This window comes from Mus musculus, chromosome 11, assembly GCF_000001635.26.
Source record: "Mus musculus strain C57BL/6J chromosome 11, GRCm38.p6 C57BL/6J".
Taxonomy (NCBI): domain Eukaryota; kingdom Metazoa; phylum Chordata; class Mammalia; order Rodentia; family Muridae; genus Mus; species Mus musculus.
The window spans coordinates 10,477,270-10,504,538 of record NC_000077.6 but is presented as its reverse complement, the minus strand read 5'-3'; positions in this window follow the sequence as shown (position 1 = coordinate 10,504,538).

Here is a 27,269-nt window from a genome sequence, read left to right as displayed (position 1 = left end):
TGTGTGAGATGCAATGTGTGCTTTGAAATTTAGTAAAGTTTCTTTTATGAATGTAGGTGCCCTTGCATTTGAAGCATAGATGTTCAGAAATGAGAGTTCTTCTTGGTAGATTTTTCCTTTGATGAGTATGAAGTGTCATTCCTTATCTTTTTTTGATGACTTTTGCTTGAAAGTCTATTTTATATATTAGAATGGTTTCTTGTGCTTGGTTCTTGGGCCCATGCACTCTGAGGTAGTGTTTGTCTTTGACACTGAGGTGCATTTCCTGTATGCAGCAAAATGCTGGGTCCTGTTTATGTATGGAGTCTGTTATGCTATGTCTTTTTATTGGGTCATTGAATCTATTGAAGTTAAGAGATATTAAGAAATAGTGATTGTTGCTTCCTGTTTTTATTGATATTATTTTTATGTTTGTATGGTTATCTTCTATTGGGTTTATTGAAAAAAGATTGGTTTCTTGCTTGCTTTAGGGTGGAGTTTTCCTTCTTATGTTGGCATTTTCCATCTCCTACCCTTTGTAGGTTTGGATTCTTGTAAAGGTATTGTGTAAATTTTCTTTTGTCATGGAATATACTGGTTTCTCCATCTATGGTAATTGAAAGTTTTGCTGGATATCATAATCTTGGTTGCCATTTTTGTTCTCTTAGGGTCTGTATGAAATCTGCTCAGGATCTTCTAGCTCTCATAGTCTTTGGTGAGAAGTCTGGTGTAATTCTGTTTGGTCTGCCTTTTTATGTTACTTGAACTTTTCCCCTTACTGCATTTAATATTCTTTCTTTATTGAGTATGTTTGGTGTTTTAATTATTATATGATGGAAGGAGTTTCTTCTCTGGTCCAATCTATTTGGAATTCTGTACACTTCTTGTATGTTCATGGGCATCTCTTTCTATAGGTTAGGGAAGTTTTCTTCTATAGTTTTGTTGAAGATATTTACTGTCCCTTTATGTTGGGAATCTTCGATCTCTTCTATACCTTCTATTCTTAGGTTTGTTTTTCTTATTGTGTCCTGAATTTCCTGGATGTTTTGGGTTAGGAGGTTTTTTCATTTTGCATTTTCTTTGAATGTTGTGTCAATGTTTTCTATGGTATCTTCTTCACCTGATATTCTCTTCTATCTCTTGTATTCTGTTGGTGATGCTTGCATCTATGACTCCTGATGTCTTTCCTAGGTTTTCTATTTACTGTTTTACTGGCTAGTTTTGTGTCAACTTGACACAGGCTGGGGTTATCACAGAGAAAGAAGCTTCAGTTGGGGAAATGCCTCCATGAGATCCAGCTGTAAGGCGTTTTCTTATTTAGTGATCAAGGGGAGAAGTCCCCTTGTGGGTGGTGCCATCTCTGAGCTGGTAGTCTTGGGTTCTATAAGAGAGCAGGCTGAGCAAGCCAAGGGAAGCAAGCCAGTAATCAATATCCCTCCATGGCCTCTGCATCAGCTCCAGCTTTCTGACCTGCTTGAGTTCCAGTCCTGACTTCCTTGGTGATGAACAGCAGTATGAAATTGTAAGCTGAATAAACCTTCTCCTCCCCAATTTGCTTCATCGTCATGAAGCAGGAATAGAAACCCTGACTAAGACAACTGTGTTGTCTCTCTTTGTGATTTTTTTTATTGTTTCTATTTCCATTTTTAGATTCTGGAAAATTGTTTAATTCCTTCACCTCTTTCCTTTTGTTTTCCTGTAATTCTTTAAGAGATTTTTGTGTTTCCTCTTTAAGGTCTTCTACATGTTTACCTGTGTTCTCATGTATAACTTTAAGGAGTTACTTATACCCTTCTTAAATTCCTCTATCATTATCATGAGATATAATTTTAAATCATAGTTTTGCCTTTCTGGTGTGTTAGGTATTCAGCTTTTGTTGTGGTGGAGAACTGGGTTCTGGTGATGGATGCCAAGTAGTCTTTGTTTCCATTGCTTATGTTTTTGCACTTGACTTTTGACACCTGCTTATCTTTTGCATTAGCTAGTATTGCTGTCTCTGATTTTGGCCTGTCCTTCCAGCAAACCTTTATGTCAATACTACTGGGAGACATGTTCTCTCTGTGAGGAATTTGGGTATGGACAGCTGTGACACAAAGTTAGCTCTGGGGTACAGACACAGACCAGAAGGATCCTGTCCTCAGCTGATTCTTGGTCCCTGTGTCCTGTTGACTCTGTGGGGTCCCTCTTGGGCCAGGAATTTGAAGAGAAGTGGTACTTACTGTATTCGCAGGTGTGTAGGTACTCCTGGGAGACCAACTGTCTCCTGGTTGTATTTGTGTATGTAGCTCTGTGGTACAGGATCAGCTCTGGGCCTAGAAGGAGACTAGAAGTGTACTGTCTCAGGTAGCCCCTTGGTTTCTGTGTCCTGAATGTTCTCGGTGGGTTCCTCTGAGCATCAGTGGTTGTTCTACCTGCACTCACAGACCTGTCTGCACTTCTGGGAGGCTTGCTCCCTCCCTGTGCTATTTTGATATGGAGCCCTGTGGCAGAGGATCTGCTACAGGTGGAAATGAAAACAGGAAGCCAGTTTTACTGTTTTTAAAAAGACAAATTTACATATTAATTGCATATTATGGAGAAGGGTATTCTTACATTTTTATATAGTGTAACAAATGTAATAAGTACTAATGTCAGAAAAATATTAACAAACTATTTTTACATAATTACATTTGTGTCTCAGCAGAAAATTTTGTATGTAAAGTAAACACTGTAAGATATAAGTTATGAATTGGTCTCAAATATAACCTGAATCTCAGACAGTATTATTTGGCATTGTATGATATGTGGGCATGTGCAAAGCCCAAACTTCACACTGTGTCTTCATAACCAAGGATGCCGTTAATTACTCAAGAGATATTTTGCTAGAAATACCTTGATTTCAAGCATAAACTTGTTTCTGAATTAATTTGTTCTGGTCGCTAAATTTTCTTCAACACTTACATTTGGTTATGAAACTGTGAAGGAATAATGTGACCTTTATCTGGTAAAAGCTGTAATAATTTATTATGAATTCATTAAATGTAGTGTTTCAGATTATGTCTTGTTCATGATTCTAATTACAAAGGTTTTTACTGTTTTTAAAAATGGGCTCCTTTGTTAAACTGCTAAGAAATATATATTGTAATTGATTTGTATTGAATAAATAAAAAATTGAATAAATAAATAAAAATTGAGTTGTATTTAATAAATAATGGTGTAATCTTTTATATTATAGTTAAAAAGTTGTGAGATGTTCAAAGATTTCCTAGTTTTAAGAGAAGTAAAATAAATTTCAAGATCCTTCACTCCCCAAACTGTCATCTCAAAGATTCATTTTGTTTCACCATCCATTTAACTTGATACCCAGAGAGCAGCAATGGATTTGGTGGCTTGTGTGAAGAGTTAAAGCAGTAGATCATTTAATGCAAAAGATAACACCCCAATGAGGATATCTTAACATCCTCACAGGTGAATTCTAAGAAACAATAGTTAGTACAATTGCAAAATTAGAAACTATTTTGAAAGGACAGGGAAGGAGAAAGAGAGAGAGGAACTAGGAGGAAGTAATCACCTGAGGGTGTATCTGGGAGGAGATAAAAGGAGTAAGGGTAAAAAAAAAGAAAATAGAAGGAGTAAGGGTGAAGACTATCAAAATTCATTATATGAATTTTTCAAGTAATATATATTAAAGTATGACCAAAACAATATGGAAGATGAATATGTATGTATATATATTCTTCAAACATAATTATCTGAAGAATATACAAAGAATAACAATGCTTACTGTCATAATTGAATAAAATGACTTAGGAGAAAAACATGGAATGTTTGGTATATTTCTAGGTAAAATTAATTGCTTTAGAAAAACAGTTTTGATATTCTGTAACCATTAAGGCAACAAATCAAAGTGTTTCTCTAAAAAGAAAAAAAATAATTATAGTTCTTCAGTGAAACATTTAATTCAGAGACAATCACCACATAGCAATTGTTTCTGTCCCATATGGCTGCTGTGATAACGGCTGAGTCTTATAAGCACCTTCTCACTGCCTCTCAATGATGAAGATGCTGGGATAGTGAAAAGAATTGTTCCCGTAGGATACTACTAAGGCTTTAAGGACAATGTGCTTGACTGTAATGCCAATGAGATAACCCTGAATCACATTGATTCTAATTGTGATAGAGTTGTTTTATTACTTGGAAATTTATTTTCATGTCAGAATTGTAAAGAAGAAAATTTTGTCTTTAAAGAATTTTTGGATATTTTCTCAGAAAGTAAGAAAACTGTGGACTAAAAACAGACATGTTGTAAGTAGTAGATACACTTCAAAAATGTAACAGAGGATAGAGTGAGCTCTGATCAGCTTTTGGGATCAGGGTCAGCCTTACAGTCTGAACTTTATAAAGTACTTTTTTACTTTTTCTTTAATGGCAAATAGATATAGGTATGCTGTCTAGAAAAGTAATGTCATTTAGGACACAGTGGAGTAAACTACTTAATGACTAAGCACTCAATAAAATTGTTCAACAATATTTTTGCTTAGTGTTGATTATATGCTGATGATAAAGAGACAAAAGACAAGCCCATTTTCTTACTAAATTGTGCAAAAACAATACTGAGGTAGGGAAATATATAGATGAGTTTTTAATGTGTTATATTAGTACTAGATTAGAGAGAAGCATAGCAGTTGCGGACATGTGCATAAATTGATGGTTGACAAGTATTGGAGTGACATTCAGAGACTGTGGGTCTGTATTCTGAAAAGAAATAGGAACCAAGGAGATACAGTAGAACTGGGAACTCAAAGCATGTATATAGAGCCAATGAGGAAATACATGGAACTCCAAGCTGTAAGTAGTTCCAAAGTCAGTGGCTTTCTTAAAAGATTTCAATAATCATTGAAAGTATTTTTATGTTAATAAAATGAGGTTGTTTTCTCTGTGTGCATGTGTGTGCACTGTGCTACTCGCTATATCAAAGATTACATTCTACTCACTTTCAATTAAATTAAAAATAAAGTAAAGTAGTAGGTTTGCTATATTCCTAATTTTTATTTTTTATGAAATGTTCTTCTGACACAATGATGGTTGATAAATATGGCAGTGGAGGTGTTGGTTGTACTGGTGGTGGTGCTCATGGTAGTTATAGTGATTGATGGGGGTGATGGTGATAATGATAATAATGACTGTGGTGATGGTAATGATGCTGGTGGCAGTCACTGTAATAATAGCATGACGAAAGTAACAACATTGATAATCTTTGATAGTGTGATAATTATGATGTTCTTCCTGTTGAAACCTACACATAAAACTTACTGTTTATAACATCTCATTTAACCATGTAAGTAAAAACATACATAGAATTTTTTTTTTGGAAAGGGGGCTTGTAACATATTGCTTTCTTAACTTTAAATGAAATATATTTTAATTAATGTTTCATAAGATCAATTCTTTCTTCTCTTAACAATCTACATAGTGTTCTTTGGTGCCATAATGAAAAGGCCAGATGGCAGGAAGGAGGATTTTAGGTTAGCTCCAACTCAAATAAGCTTAGTCTCACGTCCTAATGCATCCAGTGTCTTCAGCAACTTGAATATTTTGGCAACAGCATTTGCTGTCAGCTCTTTTGTTGACCTTAGTCATTTTAACTGGGGTAAGACATAGAAGAGATATTCATTCCTGGAACAGATACTATACTCAGTATAATAGGTTCAACTAAAGTGTCTCATTGTATAAAGTAGTAAAATCAGTAAAATTTACAACAAGTATAAAATAATGCAGCCAAATGACATTCTTTAAATCTAGAAGTATAGACGAGTTAACTTTTTGTCCATGTGAACATTTAAAGTTACTATTCCCTGATTTATTTTGGTTCACTTTCACCACAAATCCTTTGAATTACTTTTTGCATCTCCATCTCTTCCCCTGTTCAGCCTCCTGTGTCTTATGAACATTGGAAATGGGCAGTTCACAAGATTTGAATGCCAAAATATACTAGGCATCTGCCTTGGGCTATGTTTTATTTCTTATATTAAATCCACCTAATGTGTTGAAGAAAGAATATTATTAAATTAAAACCTATGATACCTGCAGGTGTGACTTCATTTATCTTCTGAAGAAACTGCCTTAAGGTCAGTAAATGATTAACTTCGATTTCTAATAGACATATTCCAACCCAGTACAAAGAAGTTTTGTAGACATTTTGCTATACATACTCAAACATCTGAGTGCATTCTCTTAAAACAGAAAGAAAACTCTGGATTAAAAAAGAAAAACTTGTAATTTCCTTACAGCTACAGCATTTTGAATTTTACTTCTTTAATAAAATGGGAAGTTTTTGACATAATAGTGCAACACATATTTATGGCATTGAAGTCTTTACATGTATGTATAAGTATCTCTATTGTATATCAGGGGAGGAAGGCTGGGTGAGTTGTGCAAATAATAGCATGTACCTCTGTGTTGGGGTGGAGTTATTGTTTCAAACTAATAATGATATTCCTCATAAATAATACTTTCCTTATCAGTTTTTGAAATTTGGAATTTTTTTGAAACACACCCTTATCTGTTCTATTATACATTTTACCTATTTAATGCTATGACTAATTAAGCTATATGATTGTAGGCTAAGATAAATGTCTATTAGCTTATATCATATTTACTCTTATTACTATTTTCCAGTTCACACCATAATTCATAATATTTTGCTAATAAATGTGGTATACCAATTGATAAAATAAGGAATGAATGACAGTAAATTCATAGCTAGAGGTTCAATAAAGTCGGGGCTCAATAAAGAGCACTTTATTGATTGGAGAGGACTTCTCTAAAAAAATAGTTTAAACAACTCATAAATACAATCCTCTGTATCACAGAGCAAATGTAGAACTGAGGAAGAACTGGCAGGCAAAACATGCTGGTCCAAATCTCACTGGAATGCCCTTATTCAGTATGTGTTTGTTGAACCATGAACAAGCCTCGGGACAAAGTTACAATTCTATGCACTATGACCTTGTGGAATTTGATTCATTCCCCAAGGCTCAGAGTATGTTATATTCTCATAGAAAGAAGAGAAACTTGAATGGTTTTGACTAAGATCTGATGTAATTTCCAAAGTCTTCTACACCTCACATATCTTAAAACCCCGAAAATATATTATCTGAAAATTTTATTCTGCAGAACACATCTTCAGTTTTTCTATACTTCATTCTGTTGGACAAGGAGCTGATTTCTGATGGGGAGAGGGTAGATGTGACTAAGAAAATAACTTTATTTTTTTTGCATGGACACAGCTCAAGTTCTGTCAGCTAATAATTTTTTCAATTCATATTTTTAATTTCAGCCTACCACTTTTCAAAGTGGAGTCAAGATTTTTCTTTTTTCAAAATAAATGTCGTGTTATTATAAAATGTTTGCTGGATTCTTCAAAGCTCTGTGTAGATGCTTTTGCACTGTAGCTATACTTAAGACTGTCTTCATTCATTGATATAACTTAACATTTTGACTGCATTTAATATTTAATTTTTTACATCATTACATATTTTTATTTCTTTCTTTGATAATGGGTAAGTTTTGATTTTAGAGACTGCAATATTCTACACTCTAGTAATTATTTAAATATTTTATTGTGAGGTTGTTGTTAATACACATTTGCTATCTTTCCCCACAATATGAAATTATTACATTTCATTTTATGAAAAGGTCACAGTTTTATGTCAGTAATTTCTACAGTCTAAAATAGTTTAAAATAATTTTTCCATTTATTTCTTAAAAGCCAAATCCCTTCTATATTTCTTCACCCTATTTCCTTTGCTCTGCCAGTAAAATTCTCAAGAAATCAACATCTAGCCTCCATAAGAAATGGGCCATTAGGAGGACTAAGAAGCACATTGCTATCATCCAGATTTTTGTTGTTGTTGTTGTTGTTTAGATATTTTCTTTATGTACATTTCAAATGTTATCCCTTTTCCTAGTTTCCCCTCCGATATTCTCCTATCCACTCCTGGCTCCCCTTGCTCTTCAACCCACCCGCTCCCATTTCTGGTCCTGGCATACCACTACACTGGGGCATAGAGCCTTCACAAAACCAAGGGCCTATCATCCCATTGAGGACAACTAGGCCATCTTCTGCTAAGCTAGAGCCAAAAGTTCCACCATGTATTTTCCTTGGTTGGTGGTATAATTCCAAGGAGCTCAGGGGTACTGGTTAGTTCATATTGATGTTCCTTCTATGGGGCTTCAGACCCCATAAGCTCCCTGGTTATTTCTCTGGTTCCTTCATTGGGGACCTTGTGTTCTGACCAATGGATGGCTGTGAGCATCCACTTCTGTATTTGCCAGGCATTGGCAGATCCTCGTAGGAGACAGTGATAAAAGGCTCCTATCAGCAGGCTCTTGTTGGCATCTGCCAAGTGACTGGGTTTTGTGGTTGTTTATTGCATGGATCCCCATTAGGGCAGTCTCTGGATGGTCATTACTTCAGGCTCTGCTCTGAACTTTGTCTCTGTAACTCCTTCCATGGGTATTGTGTTCCCCATTCTAGGAAGGAACAAAGTATCCACACTTTGGTCTTCTTTTTCCTTGAGTTTCATGTGTTTTGCAAATTGTATTTTGGGTTTTCTAAGTTTCTGGGCTAATATCCACTTATCAGTGAGTGCATACCATGTATGTTCTTTTGTGATTGGGTTACCTCACTCAGGATGATATCCACCAGATCCATCAATTTGCCTAGGAATTTTATAAATTCATTCTTTTTAATAGCTGCATGGTACTCCATTGTATAAATGCACCACATTTTCTGTATCCATTCTTCTGATGAGGGACATCTGGGTTCTTTCCAGCTTCTGGCTATTATAAATAAGGCTGCTATGAACATAGTGGAGCATGTGTCCTTATTACAAGTTAGAATATCTTCTGGGTATATGCCAGCTTGCAATCCCACCAACAATGGAGGAGTGTTCCTCTTTCTTCACATCCTTGCCAGCATCTGCTGTCACCTGAATTATTGATCTTAGCCATTCTAACTGGTATGAGGTAGAATCTCAGGGTTATTTTGATTTGCAAGTTCCTGATGATTAAGGATGTTGAACATTTTTTCAGGTGTTTCTCAGCCATTCGATAATACTCAGTTGAGAATGCTTTGTTGGTTATGTACCCCATTTTTAATAAGGTTAATAGGGTTATTTGATTTTCTGTAGTCCAGCTTCTTAGGTTCTTTATATATATTAAATATTAGGTCCCTATCAGATTTAGGATTAGTAAAGATCCTTTCCAAACCTGTTGGTGACTTTTTGTTTTACAGTGTCTTTTTGCCTTATGGAAGCTTTGCAGTTTTATGAGGTTCCATTTCTTGATTCTAAATCTTACAGCACAAGCCATTGCTGTTCTGCTCAGGAATTTTTCCCCTATGCCCATATCTTTGAGGCTTTTCCCCACTTTCTCCTCTATAAGTTTAGGTGTCTCTGGTTTTATGTGGAGTTCCTTGATCCACTTAGACTTGAGCTTTGTACAAGGAGGTAAGAATGGATCAATTTGAATTCTTCTACATGAAAACCATCAGTTGTGCAATCACCATTTGTTAAAAATGCTGTCTTTTTTCCACTGGATGGTTTTAACTCCCTTGTAAAATATCAAGTGACCATAGGTATGTGGATTAGTTTCTAGGTCTTCAATTCTTTCCATTCATCTACCTGTCTGTCTCTATACCAGTACCATGCACTTTTTATCACAATTGCTCCTATAATACAGCTTGAGGTCAGGCTTGGTGATTCCACCAGAAGTTCTTTAATCATTGAGAATACTTTTTGCTCTTCTAGGTTTTTTTGTTATTCCAGATGAATTTGCAAATTGCCCTTTCTAACTCTGTGAAGAATTGAGTTAGAATTTCTTTGGGGATTGCATTGAATCTGTAGATTGTTTTCCACAAGTGAGCCATTTTTACTATACTAATCCATCTAATCCATGAGCATGGGAGATCATGCCATCTTCTGAGATCTTCTTAGATTTCTTTCTTCAGAGTCTTGAAATTCTTATCATACAGGTGTTTCACTTCCTTAGTTAGAGTCTCGCCAAGGTATTTTATATTATTTGCCTTAATTTCTTTCTCAGCCTGTTTATCCTTTGTGTAGAGAAAGGTCGCTGATTCGTTTAAGGGAAATTGGTCTAAAGTTCTCTTTGTTGTGTCTTTTTGGGGTTTAGGTATCAGAGTAATTGTGGCTTCATAGAATAAGTTGGGTTGAGTGCCTTTTGTTTCTATTTTGTGGAATATTTTGAGGAAAAATGGAATTCGGTATTCTTTAAAGGTCTGATAGAACTCTGTACTAAACCCATTTGGTTGTGTGTGTGTGTGTGTTTTTTTCCCCCATGGGGAGAATAATAATGTCTGATTCTATTTCTTCAATGGATATGGGACTGTTTAGATCATTAATCTCCTCCTGATTTCAGTTTGGTACCTGGTATCTGTCTAGAAAATTGTTCATTTTAATCAGGTTTTCCAGTTTTGTTGGGTATAGCCTTTTGTACTAGAATCTGTTGATGCTTTGGATTTCCTCAGGTTCTGTTCTTATGTCTCCCTTTTCATTTCTGAATTTGTAATTAGGATACTGTCCCTTTTCTCTCTTGTTAGTCTGGCTAAGTGTTTATCTATCTTATTGATTTTCTCAAAATCAGCTCCTGGTTTGGTTGATTCTTTGTATAGTTCTTTTTGTTTCTATTTGGTTGATTACAGCCCTGAGTTTGATTATTTCCTACCATCTATTCCTCTTGGGTAAATTTTCTTCTTTTTGTTCTACTGTTTTTAGGTGTGCTGTCAAGCTGCTAGTGCATGCACTCTCTAGTTTCTTTTTGGTGGCACTCATTGCTATGAGTTTTCTTCTTAGGACTGCTTTCATTGTGTCCCATAAGTTAGGGCATGTTGAGGCTTCATTTTCATTAAACACCAAAAAATCTTTAATTTCTATCTTTATTTCTTCCTTGACCAAGTTATTATTGAGTAAAGTATGTTTCAGCTCCCATGTGAATGTTGGTGTCTTAGTCAGGGTTTCTATTCCTGCACAAACAGCAGACCAAGAAGCAGGTTGGGGAGGAAAGGGTTTATTTGGCTTACATTTCCATACTGCTGTTTATCACCAAAGGATGCAGAACTGGAACTCAAGTAGGTCAGAAAGTAGGAGCTGATGCAGAAGCCATGGAGGGATGTTCTTTACTGGCTTGCCTCCCCTGGCTTGCTCAGCCTGCTCTCTTATAGAACCCAAGATTACCAGCCCAGAGATTGTCCCACCCACAAGGGGCCTTTCCCCCTTGATCACTAATTGAGAAAATGCCTTACAGCTGGATCTCATGGAGGTATTTCCTCAACTGAAGCTCCTTTCTCTGTGATAACTCCAGCTGTGTCAAGTTGACACAAAACTAGCCAATACAGCTGGCTTTCTATTATTTATGTTGTTATTGAAGATTAGCCTTAGCTCGTGGTGATCTGATATGATGCATGGGATATTTTCAATATTTTTGTATTTGTGGAGGCCTGTTTTATGACAGATTATATGGTCAATTTTGGAAAAGACACCATGAGGTGATGAGAAGAAGGTATATCCTTTTGTTTTAGGAAAAAATGCTCTATAGATATCAGTTAAATACATTTGTTTTATAACTTCTGTTAGTTTCAATGTGTCTCTCTTTAGTTTCTGTTTCCAGGATCTGTTCAATAATGAGAGGGGGGTGTTAAAGTCTCCCACTATAATTGTGTGTAGTGCAATATGTGCTTTGAGCTTTACTAAAGTTTCTTTAATGAATGTGAATGCCCTTGCATTTGGATCATAGATATTCAGAATTGAGAGTTCATCTTGGAAGATTTTACCTTTGATGAGTATGAAGTGTCCCTCCTTGTCTTTTTTTATAACTTTGGGTTGGAAGTCAATTTTATTCGATGTAAGAATGGCTACTCCAGCTTATTTCTTCAGACCATTTGCTTGGAAAATTGTTTTCCAGCCTTTCACTCTGAGGTAGTGTCTATCTTTGTCCCTGAGGTGGGTTTCCTGTAATCAGCAAAATGTTGGGTCCTGTTTGTGTAGCCAGTCTATTAGTCTATGTCTTTTCATTGGGAAATTGAGTCCATTGATATTAAGATATTAAAGTAAATTAATTGTTACTTCCTGTTATTTTTGTTTTTATAGTTGGGGTTCTGTTCTTGTGGCTGTGTTCTTTTAGATTTGTTGAAGGAGTACTTTCTTTTTATAGGGTGCAATATCCCTCCTTGTGTGGGAGTTTTCCCTTTATTATCCTTTGAAGGGCTGGATTCGTAGAAAGATATTGTGTGAATTTGGTTTTGTCATGGACTACTTTGGTTTCTCCATCTATGGTAATTGAGAGCTTTGTTGGGCATAGTAGCCTGGGCTGGCATTTGTGTTCCCTTAGGGTCTGTATAACATCTGTCCAGGATCTTCTGGTTTTCGTAGTCTCTGGTGAGAAGACTGGTGTAATTTTGATAGGTCTGCCTTTATATGTTACTTGACTTTTTTTCCTTATTGATTTTGATATTCTATCCTTATTTAGTTCATTTGTTGTTCTGATTATTATGTGTAGGAAGGAATTTCTTTTCTTGTCTCGTCTATTTGGAGTTCTGTAGGCTTCTTGTATGTTCACGAAAAATCTTTCCCTTTAGGTTAGGGAAGTTTTCTTCTATAATTTTGTTAAAAATATTTACTGGCCCTTTAATTTGAAAGTCTTCATTCTCATCTATATCTATTATTTTTAGGTTTGCTCTTCTCATTGTGTCCTGGATTTCATGGATGTTTTGAGTTAGGATCTTTTTGCATTTTGTATTTTCTTTGATTGTTGTATCCATCTTTTCTATGGAATCTTCTGCACCTGAGATTCTCTCTTCCATCTCTTGTATTCTGTTGCTGATGCTTACATCTATGGTTCCTGATTTTTTTTCCTAGAGTTTCTGTCTTCAGAGTTGTCTCCCTTTGTGATTTCTTTATAGTTTCTACTTCCATTTTTTGATCCTGGATGGTTTTCTTCAATTTTTGTCACCTCTTTTGTAGTGTTTTCCCGTAACTATTTAAGGGAATTTTGTGTTTCCTCTTTAATGGCTTCTAGTGATTTACCTGTGTTTTCCTTTATTTCTTTAAGGGAGTTATTTATTTCCTTCTTAATGTCCTGCCTCATCATCATGAGAAGTTACTTTAGATCCATATATTGCTTTTCTGTTGTGATGGTGTATCCAGGATTTGCTATGGTGGGAGAGTTTGGTTCTAATGATGCCTTGTAACCTTGGTTCCTGTTGCTTCTGTTCTTATGCTTGCCTCCTGCCATCTTATTATCTAAAGTGCTTGCTGCTGTCAATATATCTGATTAGAGCCTGTCCTTTCTATAACCTCAGTTGATCCAGGACTCCTCTGAGTCCAGCTTTCTCTTTGATCCTTTGATTCCTGGCCCCTGTGTACCTGAGATTCTGGGTGTGTCAGAGTTCTTAGCTGTTAAGCTTCCTCTGAGAACCTGAGATCCTGATGTGAACAGGTCCCTGGAATCCTGGCGTCCTGGAATCCTAAGACTCTGGGCATGTTACAGTGCCTGGAAGTGGTGTCTCCTCTGGGGACTGTGGGGCTCTCTGGTGTGTTTGAAACCAAAGTATACCAGCACTGATCAGAAGGAACCTGAGTCACTGCTCAGGCAAGGCTTCCTTGTCCTTGCTCCTACTGTCACAGGCCCATCCCAATTATTTTGGAACAGATGTTGTGTTCCACTCACCAGTGACCCTACAATCTCATGGAGAGCCCTCTGGGGACCATGGGGAAATCCTGTGAGTTCATGCCCAAGGTGACCTGGATCTGATGCGGACTGGAAGCGACTTGAGCCCCTGATCAGGGGTGTTTCCTGCATCCCTGCTGCTGTCACAGGCCTGTCACGATTGGTTTGGAACAGATGCTGTGTTCTGCTCACCAGTGATCCTAAGATCCTGGGCATGATGCCTGTGGTGTGGAGAGAGTCCTCTGGGGACTGTGGACCATCCACCAACTTTGTGCCCAAGGTGGCCCAGAGCTGGTGCTGACTGGAAAGTATAGTCCAGTTTTTATGTAAATCACACAAATTATTAAGTGACTATTGAAGAGTCTTATTTTGCTCATCAATTAGAGTGGATAAAGAGGTATACTATATGTGCTATATTTTATAAATAGTAGGTTTATTTCCATTTCTACTTTGATGTTTTTTTCTGTCTTGGTATCTTACAGATGGGCATATAGAAGAAGACAAAATATTTTTAGTGAAATACTACTCTACATATAACTGTAGTAAAAGTCTACACTTATTCGCAATAGGTCTGCTCTTTTCAGAGAGGTAATGCTGCTATAATTTTACTTTTACACAAATGTGATGTAGCACTTACTTTGACATACTTGGATAACAATCAGAGGACATCCAGGAATTTAGATAAGGTTTCAGAGAACCAAAGCAGAGATAGAATGTCTTGAAGTTCCTTGAATGGTTAAGAAATCTCCACATAAGGTAGGCCCATTATCTAATACCAGCAATGTTCATTGTCATCTTCCTTTTATGCTATAGAAGACCTCAACTAAGACCTATCATCCACAGGCACAAAAAGCCTCCAGAGGATTCCTATACAATATGTATTTTGGTACATAGAGTCTTGTCTCCAAGAGACACTGTCATGCTAAGGATGGCTAGAGACTCAGCTGTGAGCAAGATCAGTCTGCAGTGGATAGAGGACAAAATACACACTGACCAAAACAGGTCAAAGTGAATCATGTGTTTTGAGGGTTTTTTTTTTGGGGGGGGGGGGAAGGTTATTTGAAAATACTTTCAGAATAATTATTCTGATTTAATTTCAAATGCCAACATTCAAGAAAAATAGCTTCATCTGCCCTGTAACAGAAGTTTGTTAGTAGAAAGGGCAGGAAGAATATATATTTTAGTTTTCTTTTTATAGGACTTTGGGCAGGAGCAAAGGAGAGAATACATTACTTCAAATATGCTTACTGGATTCCTTCCCAGTAACTGATCTGAAACAGGAAGTACTTATCACTTATGAAAATACTGTCACTGCATGAAGTACTTTGTGATGAGCAGAATGGAGGTTATTCAAAATGAATTTAACCCCTAGTAAACTTTCACTTCAAATTCTGATGAGAAGCAGTGGTATACTGTTGCAGAAAAACATTGTTGAATATGGTTATAGCATTCCTCTTAAGGAGGCTTGGTGTCACACTTAATTAATGTTAATTATCAAGAACCAAACGGTAGCTTTGTGGCAAAATTCATCAAGTATATTTATATCTACTACCTGGTCCTTACTGTGCTACATGGAAAAGATAGCAAAAAGGAAATATAAATAAGAATTATATTTTTGTGTAGCCTTCTCTTTCTGTGAGAACAGAATAGGCACTCAAGCCACCCATGCCAAATGTTATATAATAGCTACTTGCATGGATCTTTCCACAGTGTAAAGATAAATACATAGGTCCTTAAAGGTGAGCAAAAGACATAAATTGATGATTTACACAGAATGAGAATTGGAGACATTATTGTAAGAATGAGAGAGAACATTTAGGGGTTAATATTGTCAACTTGATGGCTGACAGATTGGTAGGACACACTTTTAGGGATTTCTATGTTGGCTTCTGCAAAGATGATTATATCATGAGGGCTCTGACTAAATGCAATGATTAATCCTTACTTCTGTTCAGAATATGATGGCATTAGTGGGAGATTGTGAAAAATGTGAGAGGGCTTCTGGGACTAGGTGAAGGACTCAGTTAATCAGGTATCTGTTTTAGGGCACTAGAAGTGGTCCCAGACTCTTAGGTTTTCTCTGTTTGTATCAGCTATAAATACTGTGACTTGCTTTCACCTCTAAGTGTTGCAGTCAGCATGGTGTTAGGACTCAAAGAAAGCCTAGAAATCTACATGCAATCAAGTGACAATGGAATGAGAACTCTGTACCTGTAAGTCAAGAAAGTTATTTCCCTCTTTTGGGTACTTTGTCTCAGCCCCCCCCCCCCCCACACACACACACATACACAAATATACCTAACATGTAAAGAGCACGACATCTAAGAATAAGTTCTCTCCTCCAACCATTGCCCTCAGGGCCTCTTTTAGTTCTGAGCAATGTCATGGGCCCTCATTTAACTGCTGAGCTATTTAATATCTCCTCCTTTGATTTCTTTAACTCAAAATTGTTTGAGATTCTTGATATCAGTAAACATAGTTCATTTTGTTTAGCATTCTGATACTCTAGTAATGAAAATATCTTGACACAAATATTCTTTTGTTAGTACAAATTTCATTGTTTTGAAACTTTATTGAATATGAATAATTTTAGGCAGATAACTAAAAACAGTGAAGAATTTTTTTTGCTTGAATTTCATAAACCAACATTGAATAATATTGCTAGAGGCCAATCCACAGCCTTTATGGCAGACCAGTACAGTGTGGAACACATAGTTGTTTGAAGGCCAAAGACAGATGATGCCTGACCTTATTATAATCTTACGATTTCATGATATCTAGATATTTAGTTCATAATATATTTAGGACACTAGCTCTCCAATATATATGTAGTTGGTAAAAAAGAATATTTTCCCATTCCAAAGGCTATTTTGTCAATTTTATCCTTTTATTTTATTTTATTTATTTTATTTTATCCTTTGCTATGCAGAAGGTTTTTTCTTTTTCTTTTTTCAGTTCATGGGGTCATATTTATTAATTGTTGATAGTATTGCCTGTGTTAAGTGATCTGCTCAGAAAGTCTTCTCATGTGCCAATGAGATATATTCCACTTTCTCTTTTATTAATTTTGGTGTTTCTAGTTTTAATTTGAGGTCTTTGATCCATGTGGGGTTGAATTTTGTGAAGGGTGATATGTATGGATCTATTTAGATTGCTCTATATTCAGCAATCTTTTTAGTGTATATTTCTGACCTCTTTATCAAAAATAAGGTGTTCTTCTAAGGTGTGTAGATTTTTGTCTTGGTCTTCAATTAAATACCCATGAACTACCATGCTGGTTTTAATACTATTGCTCTATAGTACAATTTGAGGTTGGGGAGTTCAGGAGTGTTTTAGATAGCATAGGTGGTTTTTTGTTTCCATATGAAGCTGCAAATTGTTCTTTCAGCATCCATGAAGAATTATGTGTAAATTTTGATGGGGAGTGCATTGAGTACTTAGATGGCTTTTTGTGGAATGGCCATTTTTACTACATTAACCCTAACAATCCATGACAATGGGAGGCCTTTCTATCTTCTGATATCTCCTTTCTTCAGTGATTTGAAGTTTTGAATCATAAAGCTTTTCACTTTCTTGATTAGTTATCCCAAGATAGTTTATATAATTTGAGACCATTGTGAAAGACAATGTTTACCTGAATTCTATCTCAATTTGTATATAGGAAGGTTACTGATTTTTGTGTGTGAATTTTACATCCAGCTACTTTGATGAAAGTGCTTCCCAGCTGTAGGAGTTTATCAGCTTTTTAGGTCACATATGCATACTCTTGCATCATTTGCAAATAAAGATACTATGACCTCTTCCTTTCCAACTCATATTCACTTGCTCTTCTTCAGTTTTCTTACTGCTGTATCTAAGACTTTATATCTCTATTTAATATGTATGAAAAGAATGAAAAGAAAAACCTCAATTTGTTTATGAGTTTAGTGGAATCACTTTGAGTTTCTTTCCATTTAAGTTGCTATTGGTTATAGACTTGTTGTAAACTGTCTATATTAAACTGAGATATATCTTTTATATTCCTAATCTCTCCAGGACTTTTATCATGTAGGCTTGTTTAATTTTGTCATATTCCTTTCCAGAATCTAATGAGAACATCATGCTGTTTTGCCTTTCAGTTTGCTTATATGGTGGATCAAATTCATCTCTGGGTCTCTGGAATAGAGCCTATCTCATCAGGTTGGATGATCTTTTTGATGTGTTATTAGATTTGGTTTGCAAGTATATTATTGAAACTTTTTGTGTCAACTTTCTTAATGGAAATGGTCTCTAATTCTTTATTTTGGGGGACAGGCTTCAGATATGTATGTACTTTGGATATCAGGATAGCTACTGTTTTGTAAAATGAATTGGTCAATGTTTCTTCTGTTTCTATTATGAGGAATAATTTGAGGAGTATTGGCATTACCTGTTCTTTGAATGTCTGGTAGAGTTGTGTGTTAAAACCACCCTAAACTTTTTGTTTGAGAAAATTTTAATAGCTGTTTCTATTTCACTGGGGATTTGTAGGTTTGTTTAAATTTTTTCTCCAATCTTCATTTAACTCCTGTAGGTGTTATAGATCAAGAAAATTGTCCATTTCCTTTAGATTTGCCAAATTGGTGGAGTAAAAGTTTTGTTTTTTTTTAAATATTTTTTATTACATATTTTCCTCAATTACATTTCCAATGCTATCACAAAAGTCCCCCATACCCTCTCCCCCACTTTCCTACCCACCCATTCCCATTTTTTGGCCCTGGCATTCCCCTGTACTGGGGCATATATAGTTTGTGTGTCCAATGGGCCTCTCTTTCTAGTGATGGCCGACTAGGCCATCTTTTGATACATATGCAGCTAGAGTCAAGAGCTGCGGGGTACTGGTTAGTTCATAATGTTGTTCCACCTATAGGGTTGCAGATCCCTTTAGCTCCTTGGGTACTTTCTCTAGCTCCTCCATTGGGAGCCCTGTGATCCATCCAATAGCTGACTGTGAGCATCTACTTCTGTGTTTGCTAGGCCCCGGCAGTAAAAGTTTTTAATGCACGTTCTTATGAATCTCTGATTTTTATTGGTATTTTTGTTATATCCATTTGTTCATTATAATTTTGTTAATTTGGATTTTCTTTTATTTTGTCTTTTAGTTAATTTGGATAAGGGTTTGTAGATATTATTTTCACCAAGAACCAGCTCTTTGTTTCATTGATTCTTTGTATTGTTGTTTGTGGTTTTGTTTGTTTGTTTGTTCTTTATATTTTATTGATTTCAGCCTAAGCTTGTTTATTTCTTGCTGTCTTTTTTTTTTTTTTTTTTTTTTTTTTGGCTCTTATTTCTTCATTTTGTTCTAGTGTTTGGTGCTGTGCCGTTAAGTTACTACCATTATCAGTCTCTCTCCCTCTCCCTCTCCCTCTCCCTCTCCCTCTCCCTCTCCCTCTCCCTCTCCCTCTCCCTCTCCCTCTCCCTCTCCCTCTCCCTCTCCCTCCCTCCCCCCCTCCCCCCTCCCCCCTCCTCTCCTCTCCTCTCCTCTCCTCTCCTCTCCTCTCCTCTCCTCTCCTCTCCTCTCCTCTCCTCTCCTCTCCTCTCCTCTCCTCTCCTCTCCTCTCCTCTCTCCCCTTCAATGTTGGCACATAGTGCTATAACTTGCCTCTTATTACCACTTTTATGATGCCTCCTAAATTTGAGTATGTTGTATATTCATTTTCATTCAACTCTATAAACTCTAAATTCTTGACTTCTATCTTGACCCATTTTTCATTCAATAATCAGCTATTCAATTTCCACGAGTTTATAAGCTTTATTTTTCTGTTATTAACAATATCCAGCTTTGATCAATGATTGGTAGATAGAATGGACTTTTTCAACTTTATATAGGTGTTGTTAACCTTTGTATGTTGGAGTTTTTCTTTTAGTGACTTCTGTAGGGCTGGATTTGGAGATAAATATTGCTGAAATTTGATTTTATCATGGAGTGTCTTATTTTCTCTATGCATTGTTATTGAAAGACTCTTTTTGAGTATAGCAGGCTTGCTCAACATCTGTGATCTTTTAGAGTTTTTTAGAACACCTATGCTGGCTTTTAGAGTCCCCATTAAGAAGCCAAATATTATTCTAAAGGTCTGCTTTCATGTTATTTTTTTCTTTGAAGCTTTTAATATTCTTTCTCTTTTTTTGTATATTTAGTGTGTTGATTATTGTAAGCCAATGGAGTCTTTGTGGCAGGATTTTCCCTACCCAATTACATTAAAATATTAGTGCAGCAGGAGGCCTGTGATTGGACAGGGAAAAGGGAGGCAGAACAAAGAATTGCAGGGACAGAGAGTGACTCAGAGGAGAGGAGAAGCCAAGAAGGAGACAAATGGACAGGAAGAATATCCTGATCCTGTGTGGTTTTAATAGCCGCAGGTAGTTATGACTCTCATATCAGAATAGCATAATTGGGATAATTTGTCTGATCTAGGTGGGCAGCTTGTATCATTATCAATTGGCTATGAAATTATTATGTGAGCATCTTGTTTATTGAGAATTTATTAATACATAAATCTGACTTGTAAACTTGTAGAGTTTTCTTTCTACCGGGTTGCTGGGTGTTGTGTCAGCTGACCTGGGGTGGGCAGTCATTTCCTGGGACTGGCATGGCAGAAAAGGGAACTCAGGACCTCCAGACCAGCAGGAGAGTTGGTGGGCAGAGAGTAGCTCAATGGAGCACAGGAAATTGGCGGCTCTTTTGTAATATTTCCTGCAACAAGATTTCTTATTTTGGTAGAGTCTATTTAATGTTTTTGTAGTTTTCTTGTATCTTCGTAAACATTTCTTTCCTATGCTAAATTTTTTTTCTATGATTTTGCTGAAAATAATTTCTGTGCCATTGAGCTGGGTTTCTTCTTCTATCACAATTACTATTAGGGCTGATTTTTTTCATAGTATCCTAGATTTTCTGGTTGATTTTTAGATATTTTATTTGACCAAAGTAACCATTTCTTCAATAGAGTCTACAATGAGAGAGATTCACTTTTCCATCTCTTGTATTCTTTTAATGTATCTTGTGTTTTATACTGTCATACATCTGGGTTTGGAAAGGTAGCAACTCTAGGTGCTGATATCTGGTTTTTGCCTTTGTAGGGTGAGTGCTTTGTTCCTTGGATTCTGTGGCACTCTTTTATTCTTAGGGTATTGGTGTTCTTTTGGGGGATATTTTATTGGCTTGTATTATCCACCACCTTTCCAACATTTAAACAACCCTAATTCCTTCTAACTCCCAACAGTAGGTATAAAAGAAAGAAAGTTAGAGGGAAAAGGGGGCATAGACCTCAATAAACTACTCCCTGGTGATTAAGAACCCAAGGTTCTTTGGGTAAAATTTGATCTTTATTTTCATGATATCACCAATTTCATACCTTTGCTCACAGCCACTTGACAAAACAACAAGAACCATCATCATGAGTAGAAGCAACAACTATCACAGGCCCTTTTGGAACTCTCCCATTTATATCCTCTCTAGAGTCCCCAAAATTCTATATGTAAACTCTCTGCAGCTAGCAAAAATCACGCCCCTCTTTAGATATAAGACCATCATACTTAGTGGCTGTGAACACTCTGAAGCAGCCTCATATGCACACATCATATTAAGACAATATATATATGATATATATATATATATGATATATACATATATATATATATCATATATATATATATATATCTGGTTTTGTTTTGTTTTGTTTTTTGCCAAAAATCTCACTAGAGTGTGATATTTTTCTAGGATCTTCCTAGGTAGTTACTGACAGTTTCAGGTAAAATGTGTTTCTAGATATGGGGAGCTAACCTCCAGTAGATATCATATATCTTTCCTTTAAATTTTTCTTGTCACCTACTTATTTCATTATCTCAGGCCTCAACTCCAACGAGCATTTCCTGGGAACCTTCTCACCTACCAGGCCACATGACCCAGGGAACTAAGAAGATTAATTGCAGGTCTTCATCTTTCCCTCCTGTCCTCTAAATCTAATACCTCAGTCTGAACAAACTGTGAGAAGTAATCCAGCAAGTAGCATGTACCATGGGATCATTTCCTGCCTCCAGGGTCCTACTAGAGTTCCTTTCCTGACTTCAGTCAGTAATGCAGTATAACAAAGTCAAATAACCTCTATCTTTTCTTCTAAGTTGCTTTTGTTTGTGATGTTTATCATATCAATGGAAAGCCAACTAGAAGACAGTTTACAGTAAGGAAATTGAGTGACCATCACTGGGATTTTGTCTTCATTCCTTAGGGATCCATAAAGGTCATCTACTGGGTAGAACATTGACATTATTATACTTCATATTGGTCAATGCCCCTAGGCAAAGAGAGATGGTGAGTACACAAGTTAAATCAGTTAGAACAACCAAGATATTTGTCAAATCATAAAATACATTCTGCTAAAACAGTCATTAAATTGTCCCCTAAGTAAATAATATTGTTATAACAGCAGAAAAAATTAGGAAATGAGTCAACTTACATGTACCTAATTATTAATATCAAGATTAATTATGTATTCTGTGTATTATTATTATTATTATTATTATTTTAGGTGATAGCTTGCTGGGCTTTATCCTTTTTACTGCCACTCTAAAATCAGGATCGGACATCTGTGAAGAAGACTTTGGTTGTTGTTGTTGTTGTTATTTGTTTGTTTGCAACATCCTCTCCCTAACCTAATATAATGACAAGGATATTGGAAATGTCCATGGTTGCTTATTGAATAAATTAATGAATGATGGTTGTCTTGTCAAAGAAGCTAGGGTTTGGAGTTACTCTTTAATGTCACATAGGAGTGAGCACAATTATTTCTTCAATTTCAATGGATACACATGCCCTAGTAAAAATATTACAGCTCTCTTTTTGTGTGATGCCGGGTATGCTTGGTGGGAAATAAAGCCTGATTCACCATATTTGTTGAAAAGAGTAGATGGGACAAAGCATCTGATACCATCTCACATCTGAAGTAGGGCAAGAATCTGCTTATAAGAAATTAGAACGTCAGAATGGGCATGGCAGGCCAAGAGCTGAAGCTTCCCTGAGACTGTTTTACACAGGATGACCACCTTGGAGACCAAGAGCATTGAAATCTTTTCACATTTACTTAGTTCTTCCTGCTATAATAGACTTCACTTCTAAGAGTCCAGAGTCCAAATAGTATTGATGAATATTTGATAAACAAGGTAGAGGTACTAAGTAGTAACCAGACTTGAGAAAAATAGAGGTAAGGCTCCCGAGATAGCTGCCATCTGTTAAGTCAATTTTCTGCCACCAAAAAATCTCCCCCTTCTTTCAACATCATGACTGTGTTGAGTTAATTATTCTGTTGCTTAACTCTGCATGACTCAATAGAAACTGCAATTTGATGTATAACACAGTCTGCTAATGGCTTCACTTTTCTCTTCTTTTTCTCCCCACTCTGAGTTCATTTAAGATAAGTATTTACTAAAATCTACATGAGGGAGCAATGTGGGAGAAAACAATCTTGGAATAAGTGAAACGGAAATCTTGAAAGAAATGCATTATAATTTTAAATAGAGTGTGCTACCCAAAGCAGGGAAATATATGCCTGTGCATTGCAGGTATAATAGACATGATTAAAAACCTCCCACTGAAGACTTCCTCATCTGACTTCCAGATGCCTAGTTTCCCAACATCCTCTCCTGTTTGGGTGTAACCATTTGCATCCCAAATTGCATTTACCTTGATGATTCTGATGATTGTCCCACAGACTAGTCTAGCAGGTTCTCTCATCCTTACATAATAAGGTAAATGTCTTTAATACTGCTAAGTTCTGTGTGGCCTATGCTTTGGTCTACTGCTGGCCTGAGGCCTCTGAATCTCAGCACATATTACTGTGAGGACATGGCACCAAGCGGGATGATCTCTAAATGTATTCAGTCACCTAAGTATGGCAGTGAGTGAGGACTGAGTTCTTCAGTTAGCCATATCCTACCATTTCCCTCCCTGGAGGCTGGGCCCAGACCCATGGCTTATGTCTTTCCCATGCTCAAAGTTAACAATGCTCTCTGCAGAGTATGAACTTCTCTGGCATCCAGGATTGATAACCTGTGTGCTGGCATTCCATGTTCTAGGCTCCTCAGGAAGTTTGCTTTAACTAGCCTTCCTCCATGCTCTACTTTATATACTCATAGCTCTCTAGGCTTCCCTTTTATTCATCTTTTATAGGAAACTGATGATTGTCTAGACTCCTAATTACCAAAATTAAAGTAGTAAAACCAAGCAAAGAAATTATTTGTTCCCAGTAATTCTGGCTATATATACTGTCCTAACCAATGAGCTAGTGACAATAGTGTCTTGTCATCACCCAGACACTGCGGTGAGAACTATGCTGCTAAGATCCTTGTACTTGTTGGTGGTTAGTAAAAGACACTTAGTAGACACAATTTGTTAGGATCTAATAGATAAATATTGTTGCTTAATATTAGTGGTTCTGTTACAGAAATATCTTGCATACCCAATAAGAAGAAAATATTATATTTTAATATACCTCAAATTGAGATAAATATTTAAAAACAACAGAGAAAATTTGAGTGTTCTCCTTTGGAACCACTTCAACAATGTCTTTCAGAAGATAAAGCACCAACAAAACATGACCCTTCCTTTATTAACTTCATATGCAACATGAACTGACTCATCAACTTATTTGGAACAATAATAATGCATATTTTAGTTCAAGGTCAGTGGGTCTAGTGCAGTAAGCAGGCTTCTACTGCACAGGCATCTATGATAGTGACACTGGTTGCTCCCTGACATTCACCATGGTTCACATCTAGAGAGTAAAATGGCAGAGCTCTAGCTTCCTTGGTAGGTAGCAACCACTGAATGCAGGGAGTAGAGTTTATGTCCATAACTAGTTCTCTCAAGAACTGCATAAATTATTCAAACATGAAGGGCAAACCAATTACAATACTTAAAAATGTGCTGTATCTGCGTTGTGACTTCATGTAGCATTTCAGCTGTAACTGATCTTAATTATGAAAACAGCATAGAAGTTTGGAAACTGGCATGTTATAGGCACATTTCAATGAATGAAGCATTTTCATGGGGAGATAACAGGCCATTTCAGTGTGCATGTATAACTTTCTATGAATAACATTTCAGAATCATGTTATCTATAACCTCCTCACAAGCTGCTGCAATTTGGCACATTCCTCTTTCCTTAAGAATGAAGATTATGTCTGTTGGAAAGGTGAAAATTTCTCAAAAAATCAGCAGAGGCAAATTCCATGTCTTTAGTGGAAGCAGAAACTCAGAAGGAACATTACAGTTATGTGTGACACTGGGGAAGATGTTGTGACCATCTCACCCCGAGTCCCAACGATAAGTTTAGCGATGCTATTACTCTTATCCTGGAGGTGACTTATAATGTCTAAAGTCCATATCCACTTCTAATTTGGTGAATATATGTCACTTCTTCAAGGACCACATAGATAAAGTTTTTCTAACATCTATATTCATTCATATGGCTCTAGCAGCCATGTGGGGACAGATATCAGCTCTGAGGTAAAAGAGGACTTTACTAACACTAAGTAATCAATGCAACCAAATAGTATCCATTCACACATATTTTTAGATATCTTATATGTATAGAGGAAGATGAAGAGAAAACAAAGGAAAATGAGTAAGGGATTATTGCTATACTCAGAAAAAGCAGTGATCTGATAATGGTACGCTAGCACACAAAGCTTAACCCACTTGGTTTCAACAACATATATATATATATATATATATATATATATATATATATGATACCTCAAAAGGCTTTAAGTCTAATAATAGATTCTCTTAGATAAATATCCAATTGTAATAATATTTATGACACTTCCAAATTGTTATAATATTATATTTTGGATTATTTTATTTTGAAGATTCTACATTGGGTATGTTGGCATATCAGATCTAATGGAGGTAAATAAAATTAACCATAATACACTTGTCACCAGTGAAGAATAAAGGCCTCTGATACAAGTCTTTCAAAGCTGAATAGCTAGAATAGATTTCAATTCAGACTTCTTGTCTGTCAGTAGAAAAGTGATTGCTGATGGAGTATCAAATAACCCAGGAATCCATGTCACCACAGAGAAGGAAGAGCAGGGGAGGGTGTGAGCATCAGCAAACTTTCAAACAACATTGATGACTAAATCAGCATCCTGCTAGCATGCTCTATACAATGGCCAGAGATTGTCAGACTTCTCAAGACTCTCCTACAAGGTACTCTGTATTGTTTGACTTTGCTCTTTGCTTTATTTTCACAGGTAAATCTGTTCTTAAATGATTCATGTGGCAATAGGATGCTCACTAAAAGTATGTTAATTATTATGTAATAATTAAATTTGGGGGATAAATATACACAACGATTGCTTTTGTGGCACTGTGGAAATTATGTGATGGCTATAGGTGGATGCATAGCAATCTGTGGTGTTAATTTTGAATAACGCAACTTTAATTTCTTGTGTACCTCCTTACCCACATGAGAAGATGTGCATTTCTCACCCAAGAATGTATGTGTTGGCAGCTTGGTCTTTAGCTGATGTTGGGAGGTATAAAAATCTTTATAGATTGGTTGGAGAAAGAAGAAAGTAGGTCATTAAGCCAAACAAAGAGTCTGAGACCACCCGATACATATGTAGCAGAGGGCTGCTATTTCTGACCTCAGTGAGAGTGGATACATCTAATCATGCAGAAACTTGATGCATCAGGCTAGGGGGATAGGGAAGGAGCTGCTCTCTTGGAGTCGAAGAGGAGGGGGAATTGGGGGAGGACTTCTGTACTTTTTGAGCAGTACTGGGTCGGGCACAATATTTGGGACATAAATAAATTAGTAAATTAGTAAGTAAGTAAGTAAGTAAGTAAGTAAGTAAGTAAGTAAATAATGCTGACTTACTCCAGGAGGGCACAACCACTAGCAAAACAATGCTGAGGAGAGCAGAGCAGAGCAGAGCAGAGCAGAGCAAAGTCCAGTCCAAAGAGTAAAACTCAGTGTCAGGCTTCTGAGATTCATGGTCTTCTAAGCTCCAAAAAACTTGCCATAGCACACACAGCCTTTCTCTTATACTCAGGCTGGTTTCTCTCCTCCACTCCACTCCACTCCACTCCACTCCACTCCACTCCACTCCACTCCACTCCACTCCACAGCTGCTGCTGTTCTTAGGATCTTCTCATGGTACTGACATCCCCAAAATACCAGAATTGTTTGCTACAACTGGGATACACCTTCACTAGTAGTTCCCCCGGGATCTCTTCAGGGACTCCGCCCCTACCACAAAGTGCCAGGCTGCCAATGCTCTGCATAATCCCTTCATGCTTCAAAATCAGCAAAAACTGGTTGACCCTTACACTGCTAAGTCCAGCTGCCAGCATGGGGTGAAACCTTGGCCATATCTGGAACAGCTTTTATGTGCAAACTCTGAGGAACCATCTTTTCGCTTAGTGATTCTGATCTTTTCTGAATTTAACCCCAATTGATCAATTATCCTATTAAATCAGAGATTTTACTTTAATTGTTCTTTTAAAATTCTAGATATAATTTCAACATTTGTTGGTTTTCTCA